The 26,989-nt window shown below is 43.0% G+C and overlaps 1 protein-coding gene across 1 annotated transcript in view; it reads right to left on the reverse strand.

Annotated features, from left to right (window-relative positions):
- LOC115472873 (disabled homolog 1-like) overlaps positions 1-25,862 on the reverse strand; it is a 610,553-nt gene extending 584,691 nt beyond the window's left edge. The window contains exon 1 of the mRNA XM_030207354.1: positions 25,794-25,862. The gene's annotated coding sequence lies outside the window, so the exon portion shown is untranslated. The remainder of the gene's footprint in view (positions 1-25,793) is intronic.
- Between the last annotated feature and the right edge of the window lie 1,127 nt (positions 25,863-26,989).

Below are 26,989 nucleotides of genomic sequence, written 5' to 3' on the forward strand. Positions count from 1 at the left end.
GTGTCACGTGGCATCAAGCTCTGCCAGAAACTGGAAGACAAAAGAATCAGGCCTACCAAAAAGTTGAAAAGTAAAAAGTCATGGGATGGGAGGTAATGTCCTTTTGTGGACTGGAAACTGACTTAAAGACAGGAAACAGAGTGTAAGACCAAATGGTCAGCTATTTACTCGGAAAAGGGTCACTAGTGGAGTGCCTGAAGGGACAGTACCAGAACCTGCTCTGTAGAATATTTTCAAACATGGAGAAAGGAGTGACGAGTGAGGTGATCATTTTGCAAGTCATTAAGGGGTCCTTTTACTAAGCTGAGGGACAAAGGGCCCTGTGGTATCAGTGAGGGCCTTTTTTCTGCAGCGGGTAAAATGTCCCCCTCCCCCCACCAAATGACCATGCAGTAAGGTAACTCTTCCCACATGGTCATGTGGTGGGGAGCACTTAATACCACCCATAGAGGTGGCAGTAAGGGTCCCTGCGGTAACCCAACGATAATCAGGCAGAGTGCAGTGATGACCGATTACCGCTGAGTTAGCACTGCATTATAAAAAAATATATTTTTCTGATGCAACGGAAATGGTGCACACTGGAGCCAGAAATATCAAGGGTAGGTAGCCACATTGGGTCGGCAGTAGTTCCGGAATAGCATACGGTAAGCCCGTGTTGGGCTTACCACCACTTCGTAAAAAGGCCCCTAAAACAGCAGAAGACTTCAAGAATTTGCAGGAGGATATTTTGACACAGAAGAGGTAAATTTTATAATGGATTTCTCTTACATAAAGGCCTCTTTACATATGAAAAGGGGTTTGTATAAAATTACCTCGTGTTATCCCCTTAATTCTATATATGACGCTAAGTATTACATGCGCAAATTGGTCGCATGCTCATTTGCATGCACAATTTAATTGTACAGAGCCAATTAATGCTGATCATTGGGTGCTAACAATTATCAATGCTAATTGGCAATCACTTGAATTTATACGTGCATCTTTATTGCTATCTATAAAGATGCGCCTGAAAGCTTTTATGCGTGGATCCAAAAAGGGGGTTTGGTCATGGGAGGAGCATAGGTGTGTCAGGGCTTTCCTGCAATTTGCATGCAGCATTACAGAATTAGGCAGATCCACACATAATTTAGGTATGAAGATTTACACCAGGTTTCAGCTGGCCCACCCAGTAACAGCAAACCTATGATGTGGCTGGCAGGGATCCCCAAGCCCCACCAGCTGAAAACTCCTAACAACTGTCCCTCCTGCATACCTTGTAAATGGCAGATCTTCATCTGCAGTGAGCAGTGACTGATACATACTGCTTGCACTGACCCCACAGCCTTTCCTCTGATATATTCCCGCCTATGCGAAAACAGGAAGTTGCATCAGAGGGAAGGCTGTGGGGCCAACATGAGCAGCATGTATTAGCTGCTGCTCGCTGATGGTGAAAATCTGCTATTTAAAAGGTATGTGTGTTTGGTGGGGGGGGGAGGGGATATTTGAGAGACCATATAACATGCAGGCAAGAGAGGGAGAGACCAAATCACTTGTGGGACAAGGCGGACTTCTTCTGCCCACCAATCTTGGGCCCAGGCCCACCCAAAATTGGGTGTCTGGCTACGCCCCTGCCTCACGCCCAAAACTGGGTGCGGATCCCAGTGTCAAATGCTATTCTATAAACGGCACTCAGCTCTGAGAGCTATTTATAGAATAGTGCTTAGCGCTATTTTTTTTTTTTTTTTACATAATTTAGTCCTATGCATGTAATAGTATACACAGTCCCCCAAATTCTATATATGGCACCTTAAGATGTGGACACTAATTTGGCCATGCAGCCAAATTGCGCTCACAACTTAATTAACAAGCCAATCAGTGCTGATAATTGGTACTTTACCAATTAGTGGCACTAATTGGTTTAGTTAGAATTTATGCGCACAACCTTATAGGTGTATTCTATAACACGGTGCGCATGCACACAGCTGAAAGGGGGCGTGGTCATAGGCATGTAATGGGTGGGTTGTGGGCGTTCCTAAAAACTATACGCTCTGTTATGGAATACACCCGATCTGCGCCTAAGTTAGATGCAGGTATTTAGGCCTAAATGGGTGCACCTAAATTTTATGTACAAGAATGGCACATGTACCTATTCTATAAAGTACGCCAAACTTTAGATGTAGTTTATAGAATAGCACTAAGCGTGTGTGTTTTTGGCGCCAATTTTTCAGGCGCCATATTTAGAATTTGGCCCAATGCCAATAATGTGCATATTTTTTGTGTCCCACATGTAGTGGGGGGCAGGTCGTGTTGTGATTTATTTGTATACTTTATTTTTTAGCATTTGTACCTGCTGGCAAGCAGGCATCAGAGTTCATGGCTTCCATCTTGTTACGGCTTCTTCAGTTTACCCCTAGTGTTTTATAAGGACACGTGTGTCCTTACAAAATAGACTTAAATAAGCACCAATGTGGCCTTCACGCATAGAGAACCTATTGTAAAAGTGCCACCCAGAAAACTGGGAATTTAAATGGCAGATGAAGTTTCATATGGAAAAGTATAAAATGATGCACATAAGGAAAAATAATCTCAACAATAGGTATAAAAATGTCGGTTAGGAGTCACCACATAGCTCCTGTTTTGCTGAATTACACTGGTTGCTTGTTAACAGCGAGAATTATGTTTAACATATTGTTTTGTGTACAAAGCTATTTGAGTGGGCTCTCCTAAATATCTTTCAGATGTGATTTTTTTTTATTTATTTTATTGCATTTATATCCCACATTTTCCCACCTATTTGCAGGCTCAGTGTGGCTTACAATACATTGTAAATAATGGAAATACAATTTGTTACAAATCAGTTATGGATTATATTGTGAGAAGTTAAGCAAAGACAAAGTCAAAGTATCGTTAGGGAATAGGACGAGGAAAAGAACAATGGAACAGTGGAAAGAGACAACGGAAAATTGATAGGGTAGTAGAACATTAGCAAAAGAACATTCGGTATAACATTTTCTGTGAGTAAAGGTATAAATGTGATAAAATTACGATGGATTGGAGTTCAGAAGAGAACGTATTGGTGTATTTCTGAAACAGTGAGTGTGGACTTCATGTGTATTGATCCTTACAATAAATTTTATCAAAGAGATGAGTCTTCAGTAGTTTGCGGAAGTTGGTTAGTTCGTGGATCGTTTTCAAGTTGCGTGGTAGTATATTCCAGAATTGCGTGCTTATGTAAGAAAAGGTTGATGCGTGCAGTGCCTTGTATTTTATGCCTTTGCAATTAGGGAAGTGGAGGTTAAGGAAAGTTCGAGATGATCTTTTAGCGTTCCTGGGTGGTAGGTCTATTAAGTCAGACATGTAGGCTGGAGCTTCACCGTGAATAATTTTGTGGACTAATGTGCATACTTTAAAAGTAATGCATTCCTTAAGTGGGAGCCAGTGTAGCTTCTCTTGTAAGGGTTTTGCACTTTCATATTTTGGTTTTCCGAAGATGAGTCTGGCTGCTGTGTTCTGGGCTGTTTGAAGTTTCCTCAGTATTTGCTCTTTACAACCTGCGTATAGTGAATTGCAGTAATCCAGATGGCTGAGTACGAGGGATTGCACTAGGTTGCGAAAGACGAATCATGGAAAGAATGGTCTTATTCTTTTTAGTTTCCACATGCAGTAGAACATCTTCTTGGTTGTGTTGTTTGCATGGGTTTTGAGTGTTAGATGGCGATCAATGGTGACTCCAAGGATTTTTAAAGTTTCTGAGATTGGAAGGTTTAGTTTTAATAAGTGTCCCAACACTCAGTACGTTCATCTCAAAGTTCTCTTACATAAGAACATAAGAGTAGCCATACTGAGTCAGACCAATGGCCCATCTAGCCTAGTATCCTGTTTTCCAAAGAGTGGCCAAGCCAGGTCACAAGTACCCGACAGAAACCCAATTAGCAGCAACATTCCATGCTACAATCCTGGGGCAAGCACTTTCTTCCTCATGTCTAACTCAATAGCAGACTATGGACTCTTCCTCTAGGAATTTGTACAAACCTTCTTTAAACCCAGATACGTTAACCGCTGTTACCACATCCTCTGACAAAGAGTTTCAGAGCTTAACTATTTGTTGAGTGAAAAAATATTTCCTCCTATTTGTTTTAAAAGTATTTCCATGTAACTTGAGTGTCCCCTAGTCTTTGTACTTTTGGAAAGAGTAAAAAATCGATTTACTTCTACTTGTTCTACACCACTCAGGATTTTGTAGACATCAATCATATCTCCCATCCTTCTCTTTTCCAAACTGAAGAGCCCTAACCTCTTTTAGATTTCCTCATATGAGAGGAGTTCCATCCCCTTTATCATTTTTGTTGCTCTTCTTTGAAACTTTTCTAATTCTGCTATATCTTTTTTGAGATATGGTGACCAGAACTGAGTGCAATCCTCAAGGTGTGGTCACACCATGGAGTGATACAAAGGCATTATAGTATTTTTGGTCTTATTCACCATCCCTTTCCTAATTATTCCTAGAATCATATTTGCTTTTTTAGCCACCGCTTCTCACTGAGCAGAAGATTTCAACATATTATCTACAACGACACCTAGATCTTTTCTTCAGTTTCTTCCATTAACTCTGTTTAAATTCAACCAGAAAACAAGCTTTTTGTTTTGCAAGACCTTTCTTGTGGAAGTCTTTACCATCATAAATCAGTGGTATTCGTAGTTATGTAGGTTTTTGTAAAGCCCTAAAGACATGGCCTTTTGTGAACACTTTTAGAAGTTCTTAAATATTATAAAAAATTATTTTATTTGTATTTTTAAATGTAATAATTGCTATGTTTGTTGTAAACCACTTTAAAACTATGTTGTCTTAAGTGGTAAATCAAATCAATAAATCAACCACCCAGAAAAATGATCTCGGAATCAATGTGGGTAATGTTGACAGTATGCTGTGGCTGTTGAGAAAAACAAGTAGAATATTGGGGATTCTCTAAAATGAATGAAGAACAAAATTGATAATCTCATTATACCTTGGTATTGATCTAGGGTGCAACCGAACCTTGGGTATTGTGTATATTTCTGAAGTGATTAGAGGATGGACAGAAGTGGTGGAAAAAACCCAATGGATATCGATATGCTGGGTGCTGCCGTCCATCAAAAATTTACAAATAGATGCAGCACATTGATACTTTATGAGCATCTAGATTTCAAAATATTTCTCCAAAATTAATGGGAATGTTTCTCTCAGGGGCCCTTTTACTAAGCTGCGTAAACATCTATGTGCAACCAACGCACACCAAAATGGAGTTACCGCCTGTCTACTGCATGGCTGTTGCAGTAATTTTATTTTCTGATGCAAGTATCGGACACACACCAAGTGGTATTTGACGTGTGTAGGTCATTACCGCCCAGTTACTGCTTAGTCTTTACCGCTAGGTCAAAATAGACGCGCACCAATTTTGATTTTGCCGCATGTCCATTTTCAGGCCAAATTTTTAAAAAGGCATTTTTACAGGTGCACTGACAAGTGTTTCTGTGCACGCCCAAAACACGTGCCTACACTACTGCAGCCTATTTTTCAACGCACCTTAGTAAAAGGACCCCACTTCTTATTTGCAAAAAAATTCATTACTATTTATTTATTTTATTTATTTGTTGCATTTGTATCCCACATTTTCCCACCTATTTGCAGGCTCAATGTGGCTTACATAGAGCCATAGCGGCGGTCGCCGGTTCCGGTCTGAACAAATACATAGTGTGCTCAAGTACAAGTTGTGATTGTGGTAGGGTATGGTTCACATTCGGTAAATGCATTGGGAAACATTAAGTGTGAAGAGGGAGATAGGGGTGAGTCCATTAAAGCCTTGGTGTTGTTGTGTAGCAGGCTTTCTGGTTCTTATGTTGGGCTGGTGGGGTATGCCTTTTGGAACAGGTTCGTTTTTAGTTTTTTCTGGAACTTTAGGTAGTCGTATGTTGTTTTTACTGTTTTTGGTAGTGCATTCCATAGTTGTGCGCTTAAATAGGAGAAGCTGGATGCATATATTGTTTTGTATTTGAGTCCTTTGTTGTTTGGGTAGTGGAGGTTAAGATATGTTCGAGCTGATCTTGTTGTGTTTCTGGTTGGGAGGTCTATGAGGTCTTTCATGTATCCTGGGGCTTCGCCATAGATGATTTTATGGGTCATGGAGCAGATTTTTGATGGACGGCAGCACCCAGCATATTGATACGTTCTTTGAGAGCCAATGAAGTTTTTCTTGGAGGGGTTTGGCACTTTCAAAATGCGATTTTCCAAATATAAGCCTGGCTGCTCTGTTTTGAGCAGTCTGGAGTTTCTTTATGATTTGTTCTTTAATGCCCACGTAGATTCCGTTGCAGTAGTCTGCTTGGCTCAGTACCATTGTATCAAGTGTCAAAATATTTCCCTCGGGAAGAATGGTTTCACACGCTTGAGTTTCCACACTGAGTGGAACATTTATATTTATGCTATACAGTGATACCTTGGTTTTCATTGATAATCTGTCTGAAAACAATCAACGAAAACCGAAACAGATGAAAACTGAGGCAATTATTTTCATATGAATCAATGTAAATCCAATGAGCAGGAGAACGTGTGGGTTGCCCTTTGTTTTTGTAAAATTAGCAGTGAAAACCGAGGCATCCAACGAAATCCGAGACAAAATTTTCACTGAAAAAATCAACGAAAACCGAAACCGACGATAACCGAAGTCAACGAAAACCGAGGTTTCACTGTATTTATGTTGTCTTCTTTGCATTATTTAATTCTGCAAGCAGACATCTTAGCAGTGGTAAACAGCAAATATGTATCATTTCTCAGGTTTATGATCATTTTTTTTCTTTTAATTATGCTACGAATATTTCGTAGACTCATTTTGCTTCAATACACTTTTAAAAGTATTTTACACTTCATGAAACAAATCCTCGAGAGGCATCATTATTCATCTACTGGTATTATCTGATTGAATATTTCGAACAAAAAATTCATTTGAGAGTTTCCACATTTTTTCAGTGGAGATTTAACAATTTTAGCAATCCAAAAGATCACAAGAGGCTGAATTAGAAAATGTTGATATTCTAAAACAAATAGGCTGCATGAAAGCACATGACTCCAGTGTTAGCTTTGATAAGAGTCTATTGAAATGCTTTCCAAATGATAAAAGAGAAATACATCTAATTCAGTGCCACTTGTGTTTTGTCTTCCTTAAGTTGCTGAGAGCCTTTTTTTTTAAGTGATAAATGCAATTTGTTTTCTGAAATACCATTTGCATTTTCATTCAACTTTTTAATATAAAAGTTTATGTGCAGTGTTCAGTGTAGAAAGGACTCCCAATAGCATTGGCTACATGTTAACATTAATGGCAAAGGCAGGTGGCATCTTATAGCCTAAACAATTTATTGAGGCCTGCGCTGTCGAGTACTAGAGTCCACTATATCAGTCGCATCGTTAGACTCATCAGCTTGAAGAAAAGGCAGCTGAGGGGTGATACGATAGAAGTCTACAAGATAATGAGCGGAGTAGAGCGGACAGATGTGAAGCGTTTGTTTACACTTTCAAACAACAACAAAACCAGGGGACACAAGATGAAGCTAGAATATGGTAGATTTAAAACAAATAGAAGAAAGTTTTTCTTTACTCAGCATGTAGTTGGACTCTGGAACTCGTTGGCGGAGAATGTAGTGACAGCAGCTGGCCTTACAGAGTTTAAGGGGGGTTTGGACAGATTCCTGAAGGAAAAGTCCATTGAACATTATAAATTTATTTATTTATTTATTTATTTATTTTTTTTTGGGGGGGGGGGGGTTCCCCGTGTTCTTGAAGCCTGGATTGGTCGCTGTCGGAGACAGGATGCTGGGCTTGATGGACCCTTGGTCTTTTCCCAGTATGGCGGTGCTTATGTGCTTTTGATCAAAAGCTCATGCCTCAATAAATTGGTTAGTTTAAAAAAGTGCCACCTGCCCCAGACATTTTTGTTACAACACAAGGGGCCTTTTACAATGGTGCGGGAAAACGTGACCTTTGCATGTGCTCATGCGCTAAGGCCATTTCTTCCCACAGCTGGAAAATGGCTGATAATTAAGGTGATACCTTTTAAAATCTATCCCCCTCCCCCCTAATAAACAAAACAAAGAAAACATGCAAAGGCCCATTTATGTGGAGATCAGAATTCAGATATTTAGCTCAGGATGTGCTCGGTTCCTGTAGTATTTTACAAAAGACTGCCAAATGTGAAGCCTTTTGTAAAATACCTATAAAGAAATGCAGGAGTGAATATGTTTTTTGCCAGTAAGCACAACAGAAGAAACCATTTTACAAATATACACGTGGACAGGGCTGGAACAAGGGACTGTGGTACCCTGAGCCAACTTTCGCATTATCGCTCCCCTCCCCCCACCTGGGATCTGGTAGTTTCCCCTTTCTCTGAAGTCCCTCCCCCCCCCCCCCCCCCCCCCCCCCCCCCCCCACTGCCCTCCTCCAACCTGCAGGGGTAAGGAAAGAGAGAGAAAGAGAGAAGCTTGATAAGGGTTTGGTGCCCTTTATCACCCGCACCCTAAACCAATGCCTCACCTGGTCCATAGGCTGGGCTGGCTCTGCATGTGGAAAAAGTAAATGGTGCCATTTCCACGTGTTGCTGGCCAATTTTTATAAACTTAGGGGCCCTTCTACTAAGCAGCAGTAAAAGGAGCCCTGTGCTAGCAGCAGTGGTCACTTTTGCCATGCGCTGAGGCCCTTTTTACCGCAGTGTCAGCTCTCGCTTGGATTATTGCAATTTGCTTCTCACTGGTCTTCCACTCAGCCATCTCTCTCCTCTCCAATCTGTCCAAAATTCTGCAGCACGACTTATTTTCCGCCAAAATCGTTATACCCACACTAGCCCACTCCTCAAGTCACTTCACTGGCTCCCTGTCCGCTTCCGCATTCAGTTGAAACTTCTCGTACTGACCTTTAAATGCATCCATTCTGCAGCCCCCCATTACCTCTCCACTCTCATCTCTCCCTACATTCCTCCCCGTGAACTCCGCTCACTGGACAAATCTCTCTTGTCGTCCCCCTTCTCCTCCACTGCTAACTCCAGGCTTCGTTCCTTTTCCCTCGCGGCACCTTATGCCTGGAATAGACTTCCTGAGCCTGTACGTCTAGCTCCATCTCTACCTGTTTTCAAATCTGTGCTGAAAACCCACCTTTTCACCACTGCTTTTGGCTCCTAGCCACTACTCAATTGCCCTCCCCTTGTTCCTTCTCACCCAGTACTTCCCTCGCCATTAATTGTCTTGTCTGTCTGTATTTTTTTTTTTAGATTGTAAGCTCTTTTGAGCAAGGACTGTCTCTCTGTGTCAGGTGTTCAGCGCTGCATTCGTCTGGTAGCGCTATACAAATGCTAATAATAATAATAGTGGGTAAAAAACTAAAAAAAAAAGAAATGTCCATGCAGTAAGTTTGCACTTACTGTGCAGCCATTTTGGGGGTAGCACTTACCACCACCCATTAAGGTGGTGGTAAGGGCTCCCGCACTAACCCAGCGATAACTGGGCAGTGTAACCCAATATAACCCAGGGGTTACCCATTGGGTAACCCCCTGCGATAATATTTTTCTGGAATTTCCAGTAGAGCTTGAAGTACCATGTGTAGAGGGCAGAACTACTGCTGTAGGCCGCATTAGGCCTGTGGTAGTTCCGATTTACCGCACATCAACCCTTTAGTAAAAGGACCCCTTAGATGTAAGTGCAGCCAATTAAGTAGTTAGGCTGCACTTTTTCTTTTTCATTTTGGAGGCAGAAATACACAAAGGGGGATTAAAAAGAGAGTTACTTCCTTAATCCCTCATGTAAAGCCCTGCCAAAACCAGCACTTCTAAAAATTCTATGCTTGCCTTTCAACTGGTGTAAAATCTGAAAAGGAATTTTTTCCCCTATAAACATGTATTCCCTTTGTAAAATACATATGTAGATTTTTGCCTCACACAAAACAAGCCCAAACCACAACTGCTTGAAATGTTGTGTATCTCCCTGTATAAACAGCTTTGTGAAATCACCATTTACATGGGATACTCCAATAAATTACTCATTTAATTCTACTCACTGTTTTCAATCTTTTAAGTGGTTCCCAATCCACAACAGCACATTGCTTTCTATCCCGTGGGTTTTTAATTTCCTTAGGAGTCTTTCATGAGGGACTCTATCAAATGCTTTCTAAAAACCCGGAAACACTACGATGTTCATTTTAGAAGCACCAATCATGTTTTGGACATTCATAAACCATCACTTAGATCTCCATCATACACAGACATTTATGTTCATCCAAATGGTAAAAGGGCATGTGACATGTTAAACCAAAAGATCGGCCCGCAAATTCCTCAATCTGAACTTCCCCAGCTGTAAAAGACTGAAATACAAACAGGCTTATGCTACGACCTTTGCTTACAGAAGCACAGTTTTGGAACGCTTTACCCAAGGCCCTGAAAACCATGAACAATCTAACCAGCTTCCGCAAAGCTTTGAAAACACATCTCTTCAACAAAGCCTACAAAAGTCATCCTCAATGAAACAATTCATTCCTTAAACCACCCAAGTACACCAAAAACACCTCTCACACGACCTTACCTAACACCTTTCCATCTAAATCCTCTTATACCTCAGCTTATGATCAACTGTATTTAAATCATGTAACGACTTTATCATAACCATACTCTGTAAGCCACATTGAGCCTGCAAAAAGGTGGGAAAATGTGGGGTACAAATGCAATAAATAAATAAAATAAATAAATTTCAGAAGGGGAGAGCACGACTATGTCCAAAAAGATGGATGATAGAAGTTAGACCTACTATCTCGGACATAAATACTCTTAGGGGTTCTTTTACTAAGGTGCACTGAAAAATGGCTTGTGGTAGTGTAGTCGTAGGTTTTGGGTGTGCGCCAATCCATTTTTCAGCGCACCTGTAAAAAAGGGCTTTATTTTTGCTGAAAATGGACGTGCGGCAAAATAAAAATTCCCGCTGTGACCTTACCGGTAAACTCTCACATGGTAATTGGGCAGTAATGACCTACATGCACCAAATGCCACTTGGGGCATGGCCGAAAATAAAAATTATTTTTTGGACGCGTGTATTGGATGCACGCCAAAAATGAAATGACCACAAGAGCCATGTGGTAGCCGTGCAGCAACTCCATTTTGGCACGCATTGGACGAGCGTAGATGCTTACGCGGTTTAGTAAAAGGGCTCCTTACTGAGCAGCATTGAACTGGAGGGATTAGAAAAGATCACCTCCTCCAACCATTTGGACTCTATAACTGCTTTGGGAGAAATAGACATCTATTGGGCCCCTTTACTAAGCCGTGTTGGGGCCTATGCATGCCCAATCCACGTCAATTCTGAGTTACTTTCCGGCTACCGCATGGCCCGGGCGGTAATTTCATTTTTTACGCGTGTCCACTACGCATGTCAGAAAATATAGTTTATTGTCCGGCACCTGGCGAAAACCGGGCGGTAATCAGCACTGTATGCGCGTTGACAATTCCCTCCCGGTTAATGCGTGAGACCTTACCGCTAAGTGAATGGGTGGAGGTAAGGTCTCAGACCCCAAATGGACGCGCGCCAATTTTTATTTTGCCGAACGTCCATTTTTTTGTCAAATAAAAAAAGTCATTTTTTACAGGTTTGCTGAAAAACGGATCTGTGCACATTCCAAATACGCACCTACACTAGCGCAGGTCATTTTTCAGCGCACCTTAGTAAAAGGAACCTCTGTTTCTAAATGACTGACATAACCATTTAGGTTCCAGCACATAAATGTCTATGTCGCCATTTCATAACACAGACATTCATATGCTGACACAGAGATGTTTCATATCACCGGCATATGAACGTCCATTGCATCATGTATTTTAGATTAGGCTCTATGTCTACAGATCCCATTGTAAGATACTAGCTGAAAGTCATATGTCCTAACTTGGATATCTAAATTCCAATTTGGACGACCTTTCTAAAATGCTGTTTGTCATCAGCCAGCTCACCTGTATCCATGCTTATTCATGCCTTCTAAAAATGAGGCAGATTGCTGAGACAACAGTTCCCTTGGCTAAATCCAGGTTGACTTTGTCCCATCCAACCAGGTCTACCTATGTATTCAGTCATTTTGTTCTTTCTAAAAATTTCTATCATTTTGCCCAGCACTGATGTCAGGCTCACCAGTCTGTAGTTTCAGGATTCATCCCTTTTTTAAAAATTGGTGCTACGCTGGCCACTCTCTATTCATAGATGAATTCAGTGATGGGTTATAGATTATTAATAGTGGATCTGTAATTTTTGGCACATAATTCCCTGGGTGTACTATAAATGTCACGGCTCTGAATAAATATATTAATATTTAAATGCTGGTGCCTCAGCATTTAATTTAAGCTGCTTGCCACCACTGCTGAATATCAGCTCCTTAAGTTCAATGTCTAGGCCTTCTGATTGTGAACACAAAGAACTTTTTTGATGGTTCACTGCTACGGAAATCACCAATTGCAAAAGGTTCACTAAAATGTCTTGAATAACATTACTAATCTTTTATATATTTACTTTATAAAATTTATAGACTGCATGATCTACAATTCTCAATGGTTTTCAATCATACATACCTATTGATACATATAAATTATAAAACATCACACATCAGACAGCAATAAAAATTCCACAACAAAAACTGATTCTTCAGATCTATATATCGATGACTCCTCAACTGTTGCTGTTAAAGGCACACTGAAAATGACAAGTCTTCAATGCCTTTTTAAACTGATCCAGCTTCTTAATTGTTCTTAATGACAATGACATAATACATTTTTGGCCTATATTATTCCAAGTGAATCAGCTGGAAAGAGGGCACATCCAACACATTCAGGGGCCATTTTACTAAACCGTGTAAGCATCTAGGCGCGCGAGGCTGCTTCAACTCTCAGCGGCCATTTTGAAACACCGAGAGCTGGACTCACCAGGACAGGAGGAGGATGCAGGGCAGCTAGCAGCTCCGGGCAGGAAAGAGGGGGCTCTTTCCTGCCCCGAAGAGGTACCTCTAGACCACCAGGGATTGGGATAGCAGAGTAAGGGGAGGGGAGGGGAGGGGGAGGAGAGATGACAGGGGGGAGGTGAGGGCGTGGAAGGGGCGGGACAGGGGACGAGAAATGGGCAGCTCCCCCCAGCAAAACGACACCCCCTCCCGGTGCATCTTTACCTGCTGGGGGGTGGCGGTGCGCGTCTGTCAGCAACGCTCGTTCCTTGCTCCCTCTGCCCCATTACAGGAAATAACCCGTTCCGGGGCCAGAGGGAGCAGAGAACGAGAGTTGCCGACAGAGGCGCGGCACCCCCCCAGCGGCGTGCAACCGGAGCGGACCGCCCCCACCCCTTAGTACGCCACTGCCTGTCTAACATCAATTCAAGAATGGGCTAAGCACAACAAACTTTGCATGAACCCAAGTAAAACTGAGCTTCTCTGTGTCCCTAACAGAAGTGGACACGTACCCGACATCAAAATCTCTTTTGCGAAGTACGAACTCTCCCTCATATCAGTCAGGAACCTTGGAATACAGTTAAGAAGATTCAACACTTACTCTGATTCCCCAAATCCAAGCAACCTTTAAGAGCTGTTTCTAGTATTTACGACATCTACGCTGCCTCTTTCTTTACATCAAGAAGGAAAATCTTATCCCAGTTGTGCATGCCATGATAACAGTCCTCCCAAGGGGTATCCCTAACCACACCCTCTCCAAAAGACATTACCTGATGTGATATCTGCAAGTGAGCCTTCTCTGGTATAGCCCCCACACTCTGGAATGCACTCCCTGAAAGGCTTCGCTTAACACAAGACTATCTCTACTTCAGGAAGCAGGTGAAAGCTTGGCTCTTCAATCAGGCCTTTAATGAAAGAAGTAACTAATTGCTTAGTCTCACTCACACACACACACACACACACACACAAAAACACACACAAGGAGTGACACAGGCTGCACATACAGCACTCCTACCCTAGCTGAGAAAACATTTAATCATCTCTCTGACCTCATATGCACCTTTCTTTAAATTATGTTCTAACTCCTCTTACTCTCTTACCTATCCATGGGGCCCTTTTACAAAGGTGCACTGAAAAATGGTCTGCGGTAGTGCAGATGCGTGTTTTGGGCGCACACAGAATCATTTTTCAGCGCACCTATAAAAAATACCTTTTTAACATTTTTGTCAAAAATGGACGTGTGGCAAAATGAAAATTGCCACGCATCCATTTTGGGTCTGAGACCTTACCACCAGCCATTGGCCTAGCGGTAGTCTCATGTGGTAATTGGGCAGTATTGACCTATGCGTGTCAACGCTGAAAATAAAAATTATTTTTCAGATGCAGTAGCTGGGGGGGGGGGGGGGGGGGGTAACTCCATTTTGGTGCATGTTGGGTGCGCGTAGACCCTTACACAGCTTAGTAAAAGGACCCCTATATATTCCATAGTAGCTTATACCCTATGCTGCCTATTAAAATGTTTTATCATGGATTTATTTATTTAGATTACACCTTTTTCAGTAGTAGCTCAAGGTGAGTTACATTCAGGTACTCTGGATATTTCCCTGTCCCAGGAGGGCTCACAATCTAAGTTTGTACCTGAGGCAATAGAGAATTAAGTGACTTGCCCAAGATCACAAGGAGCAGCAGTGGGATGTGAACCGGCCACCTCTGGAGTGCAAGACCAGTGCTCTAACCACTAGGCCACGCCTCCACTATTGACGTTGTAAGTAGTACTATGCCATACTTTGTATTGCTATTTGAATATTTTTACTAATGTAATTGTTTATTGCTTAGGTTTGATTTATTCTTACTGTACACTGCCTGTATTGAATTCTTTCAAGAAGGCAGCAAATGAATCCTAATAAATAAACAAAATTTTGAAATCCTGTCATATTTACTTAAGGAGTAAATTAGTCCAACTGCAGTATTCTGAATTGTTTGTAAGTGTAGAAGATGGATGTTCCTGAGAAAATCAGATTACAATAGTCCAATTTTGACAACTACTGGATGACTAGTCAAAAATGAAACTTGAACGTTTTGTCATATTTAATTTCAACCTATTTGTGTTCAAACCAAACATTAATGGTCTGTAAATAAAGACATAAACAGCCAATAGACGCTGACACAGTAGGTTCAGATTGAAAAAAAAAAAAACCTGAATAGCGTCTGCATATCAAACATATAAACGGCGAGTGACCAACTCACTTGCAAATGCGCAGTAGAGACTTCCCTCTCTGTCCCGCCCCTGCGTCAATACGTGATGACGAGGGCGGGACAGAGAGGGAAACTGCGCTGCCGAGGTTGATACCGCACCCGCCCACCCGAGGTCACCGCTACCGTTACCCCCCCCCCACACACACACACACACACACACCCACCCGGCCCGGGCCCTCTCTCCGCTACTAAACTTACACATCCATTCGCCGGAACGCAGCATGCACATCAGCTGAGCTGCCATCAGCCTTCCTTCCCTGCCTGTGTCCCGCCCTCGATGACGTTACTGTTGGAATGTAATTGTATTTTACATGCATTGCCTGTCACCTATTATTTCTCTGTGATTACTCTGTGACCTCTGATGTGAATTACTTAGAGAGGTCACACAGCTATGCAACTTCCTGTGGGGGTTAGATGCAGCAGATGCAGCACATGGAGCACATGGAGCTCATGATCTCTCCTAACCTGAGAGGATCTATGGTGGTGTGAGCATCCATTACCATCTAAGCACATGGAAGGAGCTGATAATACAAATGTATAATAATATGTATATATAAGCCTGTCTGATTATAATCTAACTGCAAACTGTGAGTAAACAGATGTTTTGTTACTTCAACTTTAAAGTGACTCAGCAGTGAATTATTCAGGGGTGAATGAGAGAGAGATGAAGAAAGAAATTAACATTTCTAAAGCTGAAGCTGTGTGTACTAAAATCTGCTAATTATTTACTACAAATAATCCAACAAAAGGGTTATGGGCCCAGGGGCTCAGGAATTGAAAAAGAAGAGAAATATTACCAGGCAGAAAAAAAAAAAGGCCACATTTTTCTCTTAAGTTTTAAAGGAAAGATTCAGTCTGTCTCTCTCTCCCCCCACACAGCAGACAGAAGGCTAAGAAAATGGCTGAGGGAAGAAATTCACTATTGTTCTACTCTCTCAAGGTGCCTAAATTAAATGAGTTTAATTATCAGCAGTGGGAATTAAGATTCATATGTCTCCTTCGAGCAAAAAGATTAAATATATGCTTAGACCAAGACAGAACAGCTGAAAATATGGCTGAATGGGACAATGCAAACTATTATGTGAAGTGCATGCTTTTGGAAGCTCTCTCAGAGAAACAAGCCATATTAGTGGAGGGAAAAGATACACCAAAGGACATTTTATATAAACTGAGAACTATGTATGCAACTACATATGCAAAGCAGCAACCAATTTGGTTGGCAGAGTTGAATGAAACCAAATTAAGGGATAAAAGTAAATGTAATGATCACATTATGCATCTTATGTCTTCATTTCAAAAGTTAGAACTTTCAGGAATTCCCATGTGTGATGCATTGAAAAGAGCATTTCTTTTTACCTCACTATCAAAGAAGTTTGATGTTTTTAGGTCTGTAAATGAGGCCATTGAAGGGCAATCTTTTGAACAGGCAACATCAAAACTAAGGCAGGAATGCATAATAAATGATTCTGAGGAGATGTGTTCTCAAAGCAAGTCAGAGAGAAATGAAACAAATTTCTTGGCAAAGAACAGAGGAAGGCGGAGCTATGGGAAAACTCCACCCAAGGGCAAGCTGATTTGCTACTCATGTGGAAAGGAGGGACATGTATCTAAATGGTGTAAGGAAACACAAAACACTCCCTCTAGCTCACCTAAGCCAATGGAACTAAAGAATTTTCAAACCAGGAAATGTATGAAGGACAAAGATAAACACAAGGGCTTTCTAATGGCAGAAAAATCTTTGACTATGGTAAATAATAATTCAAATGAAAGTACTTGGATTTTGGATTCAGGGAGCACATGCCATTTAACCAATTGTAAGAATTTCTTTCAGGAAATGTGTCCAGAGGAAGGTATTCTTAAAACTGCAAACGCAGGGACTGCTAAGATCCAAGCAAAAGGTATTGGATTCTTAAAATGCAAAGTGTCTAATGAAGTTAAAGAAATTCCTGTAAGTGATGTCTTGTATATTCCCCAAGCAGTTTGCAATATGCTTAGTGTATCTACATTAGATAAGAAGGGATTTGTGATTCATTTTGAAAACAGTAAGTGCACAATCTCTAAAAATGATGAAGTGTATGCTGAAGCTTTTATGCATAATGATGTTTATAAGCTGAACATTTCAGGTGAAGCCTCACATATGGCGCAAGTAAGGAAGAATGATGGTAAATGTAGTCTGGAAATCTGGCACCGCCGCCTGGGACATCGTGATTCTAAGGTGATCCAGGATCTTTACAGTAAGCAACTGGCCACCGGCATTCAGATAAGTGCAGATGCTGGTAAAATGGAGAAATGCATAGACTGTGTTACTCAAAAAGGTGTGAGACCCTCATTTCCTGCATACACAGGAAATAGGAGTAATAAAGTGCTGGACTTAATACACAGTGACATATGTGGACCGTTTAATATCCCATCATTGGGAAATAACAGATTTGTGCTAATATTCTTGGATGATTTCTCTAGATACTGTGTGGCCTATTTGCTGAAAGAAAAAAGTCAAGTCACAGACATGCTGAAGAAATACGTAGCCATGGTGAGCAATAAATTTGAAAGAAAACCAAAGGTTCTTCAGACCGACAATGGTGGTGAGTTCACTTCACAAAGCATGCGCACATTTCTAGAACAAGAAGGCATTCAACATATCACAACAGTAGCTTATACACCAGAGCAAAATTCTGTTGCAGAGAGAAAATTTAGGTCACTTGTGGAAATGACCAGATGTATGCTGTCAGATAGCAATCTCCCTAAAAGACTATGGGGGGAAGCCATTCTCACAGCAGTGTACCTACAAAACAGAATGCCAACTAAAGGCGCTGAGCGCACACCACATGAGACATGGCATGGTAGGAAGCCAAACCTGTCACACATAAGAACATTTGGAAGTACAGCATATGCTCATGTACCAAAGCAAAGAAGGCATAAGCTGGATTCCACAACAGAAAGGGGCATTTTAGTTGGCTATGCTCCAGGACACAAAGGATATAGAATTTTGAATCTGAAAACTGGCATTGTTGGCATAAGACATGTTACATATTTTGATGAAAACAAAAGGGTTGATAAAGGCTGGATTATCCCAGATGAGCCTTATCATCCAGAATATGAAACTAGAACCATAATAGACATGCCAGTGTATATAAATGCCATACCAAGGCAGATGTCTGAAAGCAACTCACCTGTATCTAACGAGGAACAGGCAGAGGAAACAGACACAGAAAGGATCATTGAAGAAGACAGTACAGTTGGAGAAGGGGAATCAATTGGAGAAGTACTCTCAGATTTAGAGGATGCGGAAAGGTCAGACCAACCTGTTGTCAGACGCTCATCCAGGGAAAACAAAGGTGTTCCACCCCCAAGACTGTCTTACCTAACAAAGTCAGCAGAAGCTCAAGAGCCCTTAACATGGGATGAGATTGAGAAAATGCCAGCAGAAGAAGCTGCTGAATGGCATAAAGCTGCACAAGAAGAAATTGATGCATTGGATAAAAATAATACTTGGATTCTTACAAAATTACCTCCTGGCAAGAAAGCTATAGGATGCAAATGGGTATTCAAGTTAAAAAGGAATGCACAAGGAAAAGTGGAAAGGTATAAAGCCAGATTAGTCGCAAAGGGATATCTTCAAAAATATGGAGAAGATTTTGATGAAGTGTTTGCACCTGTAGTGAAACACACGACAATTAGAACACTTCTGAGCATTGCAGTCTCAAAAGGCATGCAAGTCAACCACATTGATGTGAAAACAGCATTTCTTCACGGAGATATAACTGAAGATTTGTACATGGAACAGCCAACAGGTTTCATAAATACAAAACAAAGACAGCTAGTGTGTAAATTAAACAAAGGTCTTTGTGGATTAAAGCAAAGTGCAGAATGTTGGAATGATAAATTGCATGAAATATTGACAAATTTAGGATTTAAGCAAGGTGAAGCAGATAAATGCTTGTACACTAGGTGCAGAAATGGACAATATGCATACATTTTAGCTTTTGTTGATGATCTGCTCATTGCAAGCAAAAGTGAGCAAGAGTACAAGGACATTGTAAAATATTTAAACCTCAATGTTGAGATAAAAGAACTTGGTAATGTGTCATACTATCTTGGTATAGAAATTGAGAAACAAAATGATGGTTCTTATCTTCTAAGCCAGAAGCAGAAAATAAATGAGCTTATTGAAAGTTTAGGTATGCAAGATGCCCAAGTTGTAAGCACTCCCATGATCACTGATTTTCTGAAGGATGAAACAGTAAGAGAACCTTTACCAGATAACCTCCAATATAGATCAGCCATAGGTAAGCTTTTATATCTAGCTACCACATACAGGGCTGATATAGCAAATGCAGTAGGAATTTTGAGCAGAAGGGTCAGCTCACCTACCAAATCAGATTGGACTGCAGTTAAAAGGATGGTAAGGTATTTAAAGGGTACCATTGATTGTAAATTAAAGATTTCAGCCAATAGTAATCCAAAACTAATATGTTACTGTGATTCAGATTGGGCAGGGGATCATTCTGATTATAAATCCACAAGTGGATATGTGTTTATGTATGGAAATGTACAAATTTCATGGGCCAGTCATAAACAAAGTATTGTGAGTCTGTCTTCTACAGAAGCTGAATACGTGGCCGTATCGGAAGCGTGCAGAGAACTGATGTGGATTGAAAAACTTTTGCTGGATTTCGGAATAGCTGAAAAGAGACCAATCCAGATAATGGAAGATAATCAGAGCTGCATCCGACTGTCACAGAATGACAAGGTTCAGTCACGTACCAAGCACATCGCAACGAAATACCACAACGTGCGAGAGTTGGCGAAAGAAGGGGTCATCAGTCTACACTATTGTCACACCAGTGAGATGACAGCTGACATCATGACCAAACCGTTACCCAGAGAACATTTTGTGAATCTGCGTATAAAGCTTGGACTTTGTATGAATAAATAATTGCATGACAGTTATGCATGAGAAGGGGTTTGTTGGAATGTAATTGTATTTTACATGCATTGCCTGTCACCTATTATTTCTCTGTGATTACTCTGTGACCTCTGATGTGAATTACTTAGAGAGGTCACACAGCTATGCAACTTCCTGTGGGGGTTAGATGCAGCAGATGCAGCACATGGAGCACATGGAGCTCATGATCTCTCCTAACCTGAGAGGATCTATGGTGGTGTGAGCATCCATTACCATCTAAGCACATGGAAGGAGCTGATAATACAAATGTATAATAATATGTATATATAAGCCTGTCTGATTATAATCTAACTGCAAACTGTGAGTAAACAGATGTTTTGTTACTTCAACTTTAAAGTGACTCAGCAGTGAATTATTCAGGGGTGAATGAGAGAGAGATGAAGAAAGAAATTAACATTTCTAAAGCTGAAGCTGTGTGTACTAAAATCTGCTAATTATTTACTACAAATAATCCAACAGTTACGTCACAGGAGGGCGGGACACAGGCAGAGAAGGAAGGGCCGACGGCAGCTCAGCTGATGTGCGTGCTGCGTTCCGGCGAATGGATGTGTAAGTTTAGTAGCGGAGAGAGAGAGAGGGCCCGGGCCGGGTGGAGGGATGGCGGCGACTCCGGGGTGGGGGGGGATGGGGGAGGGGGGAGGGGGGAGGGGGACGGTAGCGGTGGCGACCTCGCGGGGAGGGAGGGAGGGGGAAGGAAGGAAAACCCCAATACCAGCCCATTTTTACGGGCTCAACTGCTAGTATTCTATATTGCAGTATTAATCCACCTAACAATGGGGCCCTTTTACTAAGGTGCACCAAAAAATGGCCTGCGCTGGTGTAGTCACATGTTTTGGACGCTCGCAGGTCAATTTTTCAGCATGCCTGGAAAAAAAAAGCATTTTTTTGTGGCCAAAAATGGACGTGCGGCAACATTAAAACCAGTGCGCATCCATTTTCGGCCTGAGACCTTACCGCCACCCACTGACTTAGCGGTAAGGTCTCACATGCTAACTGCCTTCTCGTACATGAGCACGCAGTTATGGAATGCACTACCCACAGACTTGAAAGCAATCAACGAAACAACGATCTTTCGAAAACTGCTGAAAACATTCCTCTTCAACAAGGCCTACAATGAGCACCCACAACCTCATTAACTCACCTCACCAACCCTCTCAACTATGAAAGCGTACCTTATACAGCTATCTAATTCACTCCCTCCCTTCTTCCCTCTTCCCTTCTTGATCGCTACACACCACTAACTGTATTTGATATCCTGATATGACAATGTCAACAAATCTATGTAAGCCACATTGAGCCTGCAAATAGTTGGGGGAATGTGGGATACAAATAATAATAACCGGGCGGTAAGTGGCGAGTAATTGCAAATTGCCGATTACCACTGGGTAAGCACCAAGCAGTAGAAAATACTACTACTACTACTACTAACTAGCATTTCTAAAGCGCTACTAGGGTTACGCAGCGCTGTACAATTTAGACATAGAAGGACGGTCCCTGCTCAAAGAGCTTACAATCTAAAAGACAAGAGAACAATCTAAAGACAAGTGAACAATCTAGAGGACGAGTGAACAGTTAATCTGATAGAGTGGATAGATAGGGGCATTCTGTCTATCTAGAGCGGTTAGGCGCCGAAGGCAGCATAGAAGAGGTGAGTTTTAAGCAGAGATTTGAAGATGGGTAGGGAGGGGGCATGGCGTATGGGTAAAGGAAGATTGTTCCAGGCATAGGGTGAAGCAAGGCAGAATGAGCGGAGCCTGGAGTTGGCAGTGGTGGAGAAGGGTACTGAGAGAAGGGCTTTGTCCTGTGAGCGGAGGTTACGGGCGGGAACATAGGGGGAGATGAGGGTGGAGAGGTAGTGAGGAGCCGCAGACTGAGTGCACTTGTAGGTAAGGAGGAGGAGCTTGAATTGTATGCGATATCTGATTGGAAGCCAATGAAGTGACTTGAGGAGAGGGGTGATATGAGTATATCGGTTTTGGCGGAATATAAGACGTGCAGCAGCGTACTGAACTGATTGAAGGGGGAATAGATGGCTGAGTGGGAGGCCGGTGAGGAGTAAGTTGCAGTAATCAAGGCGAGAGGTAATGAGAGCGTGGACGAGAGTTCTGGTGGTGTGCTCAGAGAGGAAAGGGCGAATTTTGCTGATGTTGAAGAGGAAGAAGCGACAGGTCTTGGCAGTCTGTTGGATATGCGCAGAGAAGGAGAGGGAGGAGTCAAAGATGACTCCGAGGTTGCGGGCAGATGGGACGGGGAGGATGAGGGTGTTATCAACAGAGATAGAGAGTGGAGGAAGAGGAGAAGTGGGTTTGGGAGGAAAGACGAGGAGCTCGGTCTTGGACATGTTCAGCTTCAGGTGGCGGTTGGACATCCATGCCGCGATGTCGGATAAACAGGCCGATACCTTGGCCTGGGTCACCGCGGTGATGTCAGGTGTGGAGAGGTATAGCTGAGTGTCATCGGCATAAAGATGATACTGGAAACCATGAGACGAGATCAGCGAGCCCAGGGAAGAGGTGTAGATTGAGAAGAGAAGGGGTCCAAGGACAGATCCCTGGGGAACTCCAACACATAGTGGGATGGGAGTGGAGGAAGATCCATGGGAGTGTACCCTGAAGGTGCGGTGGGAGAGATAAGAGGAGAACCAGGAGAGGACAGGGCCTTGGAATCCAAAAGAGGATAACGTGGCAAGAAGTAAATCATGGTTGACAGTGTCAAACGCGGCGGAAAGATCGAGGAGGATGAGGATGGAGTAATGACCTCTGGATTTGGCCAGGAGCAGGTCATTGCAAACTTTAGAGAGTGCTGTTTCTGTCGAGTGCAGAGGGCGAAAACCGGATTGAAGTGGATCGAGGATGTCATGAGAGGAGAGAAAATCAAGGCAGCGGCTGTGAACGGCGCGCTCAAGTAATTTGGAAAGGAAGGGTAAAAGAGAGATGGGGCGGTAGTTAGAGGGGCAGGTAGGGTCAAGTGAAGGTTTTTTTAGGAGAGGTGTGACAACAGCGTGTTTGAAGGTGTCAGGGACAGTTGCCGTGGAGAGAGAGAGGTTGAGGATGCGACAGATGGCGGGGGTGACAGTATGGGAGATAGTGTTGAGTAGGTTGGTGGGGATGGGATCAGAGGAACAGGTGGTGCATTTCGAGGAGGAAAGAAGGCGGGAAGTTTCATCCTCGGTGATCTCAGGAAAGGAGGAGAAGGAGACCTGGGTAGGTTGGTTGAGGGAGAGGGTTAAAGGGTGAAGGGGAGGTGGAGGTTTGGTCGTGAACTCAAGGTTGATCTTTTGCACTTTGTCGCGGAAGTAGTCGGCCAGTGATTGAGGAGAGAGAGAAGGGGGAGTAGGAGCGGGGGGCACTTTTAGGAGGGAGTTAAGGGTGGTGAAGAGACGACGAGGGTTGGAGCTGAGAGAATTACTAATTACTACTGCATGTATTGGGAGTACGTCAAAAATGGAATTACCGCTTGGGGCACGTGGTAGCCGGGCGGTAGTTCCAATTTGGCACACGTTGGATGCCGGTAGGCGCTTACGCGCCTTAGTAAAAAGGCCCCAATATGCATAAAGGTCACAAGGATATATTAAACTTAACCCATGCCACAAATTCAACCAATGTAGGTAACGTAGAACAGAAGTAATGTATTGTTTAAATTTTGCCTCAGGTAAAAGGTGGGCGGCCATATTTTATGCCATTTGTAGCATTTTGGTTATAGCAGCAGATGACCTTGAATCAGTGAGTTACAAAAGTCTATAGGTGATAAAACCAATTGTCTTAAAACTAAACAAAACTCTCAAGATAGATAAGAAATAATTTTACATAGAATATGTTCTTAATTGCTGAAAACCCACCTTTTCAAGCAAGCTTACCCAAATGATCCAACTTAAAACTTATGTACCCATCCACACAACACCCAACTAAATGTTAATGACAATGAACTAGACCCCCTCCCACCAGTCTTCCCACAACCCCTCCCCCTCCCCCTACTCTCTTACACCAAATCCCCCGACTAATACAACTTATCCCCCTCTACCACCCTTCTCCTGTTCTACCTAACTACTTTTATCATTCTACGTTACTACAGCTTTACTACAGCTTGTACTTCACTCTGCAATACATTGAAACTCTATCTACTATGTAAGCCGCATTGAACCTGCCATGAGCGGGAAAGCGCGGGGTACAAAAGTAATAAATAAAAATAATAATAAACTAAGGAGTCCTTTTACAAAGCCGTGATAAAAAGTGTCCTGCAGTAGTGTTGGCACATTTTTTGGTGCAAACTGCGCCACCTTTTACCACAGGTGGGAAAAAAGGCCATTTTTTAATGGGCCGGGAAATGGGCATTGCACAAAAATTAAAACTAGCGTGCACCTATTTACAGCCTGAGCCCTTACCACCAGACATTGACCTAACGGTAAGGGCTCACACGCTACCCGCGTGGTACACATGAAGCCCACATCAACATGACTGCATTGCCTATTACTGCCGGGAACACCCCCGTGGTAGAAAATAGAAAAATATTTTCTACCACAGGATTCGGCGCACGCCAAATAGAATTACCACTGGGCACATGCGCTACCCCGGCAGTAGTGCCAATTTGGCGCTTGCTACCCATGCATTAGCCCTCCCACAGCTTTGTAAAAGGGCCCCTTACTGCCTAACATGAAGCCTAACTTTCGCCTGTGATTACAAAGGCGCTCTATAGGCGCGTCAGCGTTTAACACGTCTTAACTTTAAAGGCACATTAAAAATGCTTACGCACCTTACTAAACATACCCCTTTGTGTCTAGCAAAATGCTTAAATAACACACTTCTGATATATTGCAATGATATGATTGTTCAACACAGTGGTGTAGCTGGTGGGGCCACGGGGGTCTGGCCCCCCCCCCCCAAATTTCATCCTGGCCCCTGGTTTTGCTGACCCCCGCCAACAAAGGTATTTGCTGCTATGGGGTGCGAAAGGGTGGTGGGGGGTGAGGCGGCAGGGCAGCAGACTAAAATGTGCCCCTCCCACCTCGAGCTGACCCCTTCCCCAGGGCCGCCGAGAGGGGGGGCAAAATTCCCTGGGCCCGGCCTCCAAGGGCAGCACGGCGCCAGGGTCAGGCTGCCGGCGGTGCAGTCCCCAGTCTCCCCTGCCTGCTTCCACGGCTCTGGGCCCCCTTCGTTCAAAGCGGCAGTCACAGATCGCCTCTCTTCTGGCCTTCCCTCCCTTTGTTCCGCCCTCGCGGAAACCGGAAGTTACATCAGATGAGGGCGGGACACAGGGAGGGAAGGCCAGAAGAGACGTGATCTGCGACTGCCGCTTTGAATGAAGGGGTCCCGGAGCCATGGAGGCAGGCAGGTGAGATCGCAGACCACAGCGGCGGAGGGGGGCGGGGCGGCCTTACCCCAGGCCCGGTCTAGTGTCTCGGTGGCCCTGCCCTTCCCACCGCGAGGTCTGGCTACGCCTCTGGTTCAACATTAACAACTCCTGGAGCTAAAACTGTGATAGTGCCTTGCATAGTTAAAAACAGAGTTTTCTTAATGGACAGTAAGGACCAGACTCATTGAAGGGTCTGGTCTAGCCTGTGATTAACACTCAAGGGTAATGCAGATGAACGCATCAAAGATAAGAATATGTACTCACATCATGATTAAAGATAAATGAGGAGCCCTGGAGTAAAACCAAGGATGTCGGCCAGTACAACTTTTTCCACTGTCAGCTTAATCTGATCTCAAGAGAAACTGCTACAGCCCTGTGGGGGAAAAAAAACATTTTAAGTAACAGATTTGTTTTTAATATATTAAAGACTTTCAGTTTGTGGTACCAAAAAAACTAAAAGGTCTTAGGCTTAATGGGGCCCGTTTACTAAGCAGTGGTAGGGCTAACACAGGGTAATGTGCGCCAAATTGATAGTACCGCAGAGTAGCGCGGGCACCCGGCAGTAATTTCAAAGTTGATGTGCACTGTTTCCTGAAGTAGAAAATATTTTTCTATTTTCTACCAGGGAGGGGGGGGGGGGGGCATTCCCGGCAGTAATTGGCAGCGATAGCCACATTGGTGCGTGCTGCCTGTTTACTGCACGAGTGGAATGTGAGCCCTTACTGCGAGGTCAATGTGTGGCAGTAAGTGCTCAGACAGTAAATAGCCGCACACTACTTTTAATTTTAGCCCATGGCCATTTACTGCCCCATTAAAAAAAAGCCCTTTTTCCCAGCCGTAGAAAAAATGGCCTAGCGTGCGCACATTTCACGCGTCAAAATGCAGGCCACGTTTTACCCAGTATGCACTAAATGCTGTGTGGCCTATTTTATAGCTATGGGCCATTTGGCTCTTAGCACACACTAATGTCTGTTAGCACACGCTAAGCTTTGGTAGAAAGGCCCCAAAGCATTATGGGAAATAGGAAATGTGAAACATCTATAGATTCAGTTTAAATTCGTTTTATATCATTTTGATTCAGAATTTTTTTAATGTGCCTAATGCAGGCCTTGACAATTTTTTATTAAATCTAGGAGCCTTAGAAATAATTGTACTCTTATTTTGATTTTCTCTTGTTGTTCCGTTATCATTCATACATTTGTTCCTTGAATGTAAGAGCAGTGCCGTAGCGAAGGCTAATGGCACCCGGGGCGGGTCGCCGCTGCACACAACCCCCCCCCGGGTGCAACATGGCGCGACCCCCCCCCTGTGGCGCACCCCCCCGGACCGCATTCTTACCTGCGGGAGGGCCGATCCGCCCCGAGTGCACGTCACTCGGAGCTGCGTTGGCCCCACTGGTTCCCTGCTCTCTCTGCCCCAGAACAGGAAGTAACCTGTTCCGGGGCAGAGGGAGCAGGGAA

This window comes from Microcaecilia unicolor, chromosome 6 (assembly GCF_901765095.1).
Source record: "Microcaecilia unicolor chromosome 6, aMicUni1.1, whole genome shotgun sequence".
Lineage (NCBI taxonomy): Eukaryota > Metazoa > Chordata > Amphibia > Gymnophiona > Siphonopidae > Microcaecilia > Microcaecilia unicolor.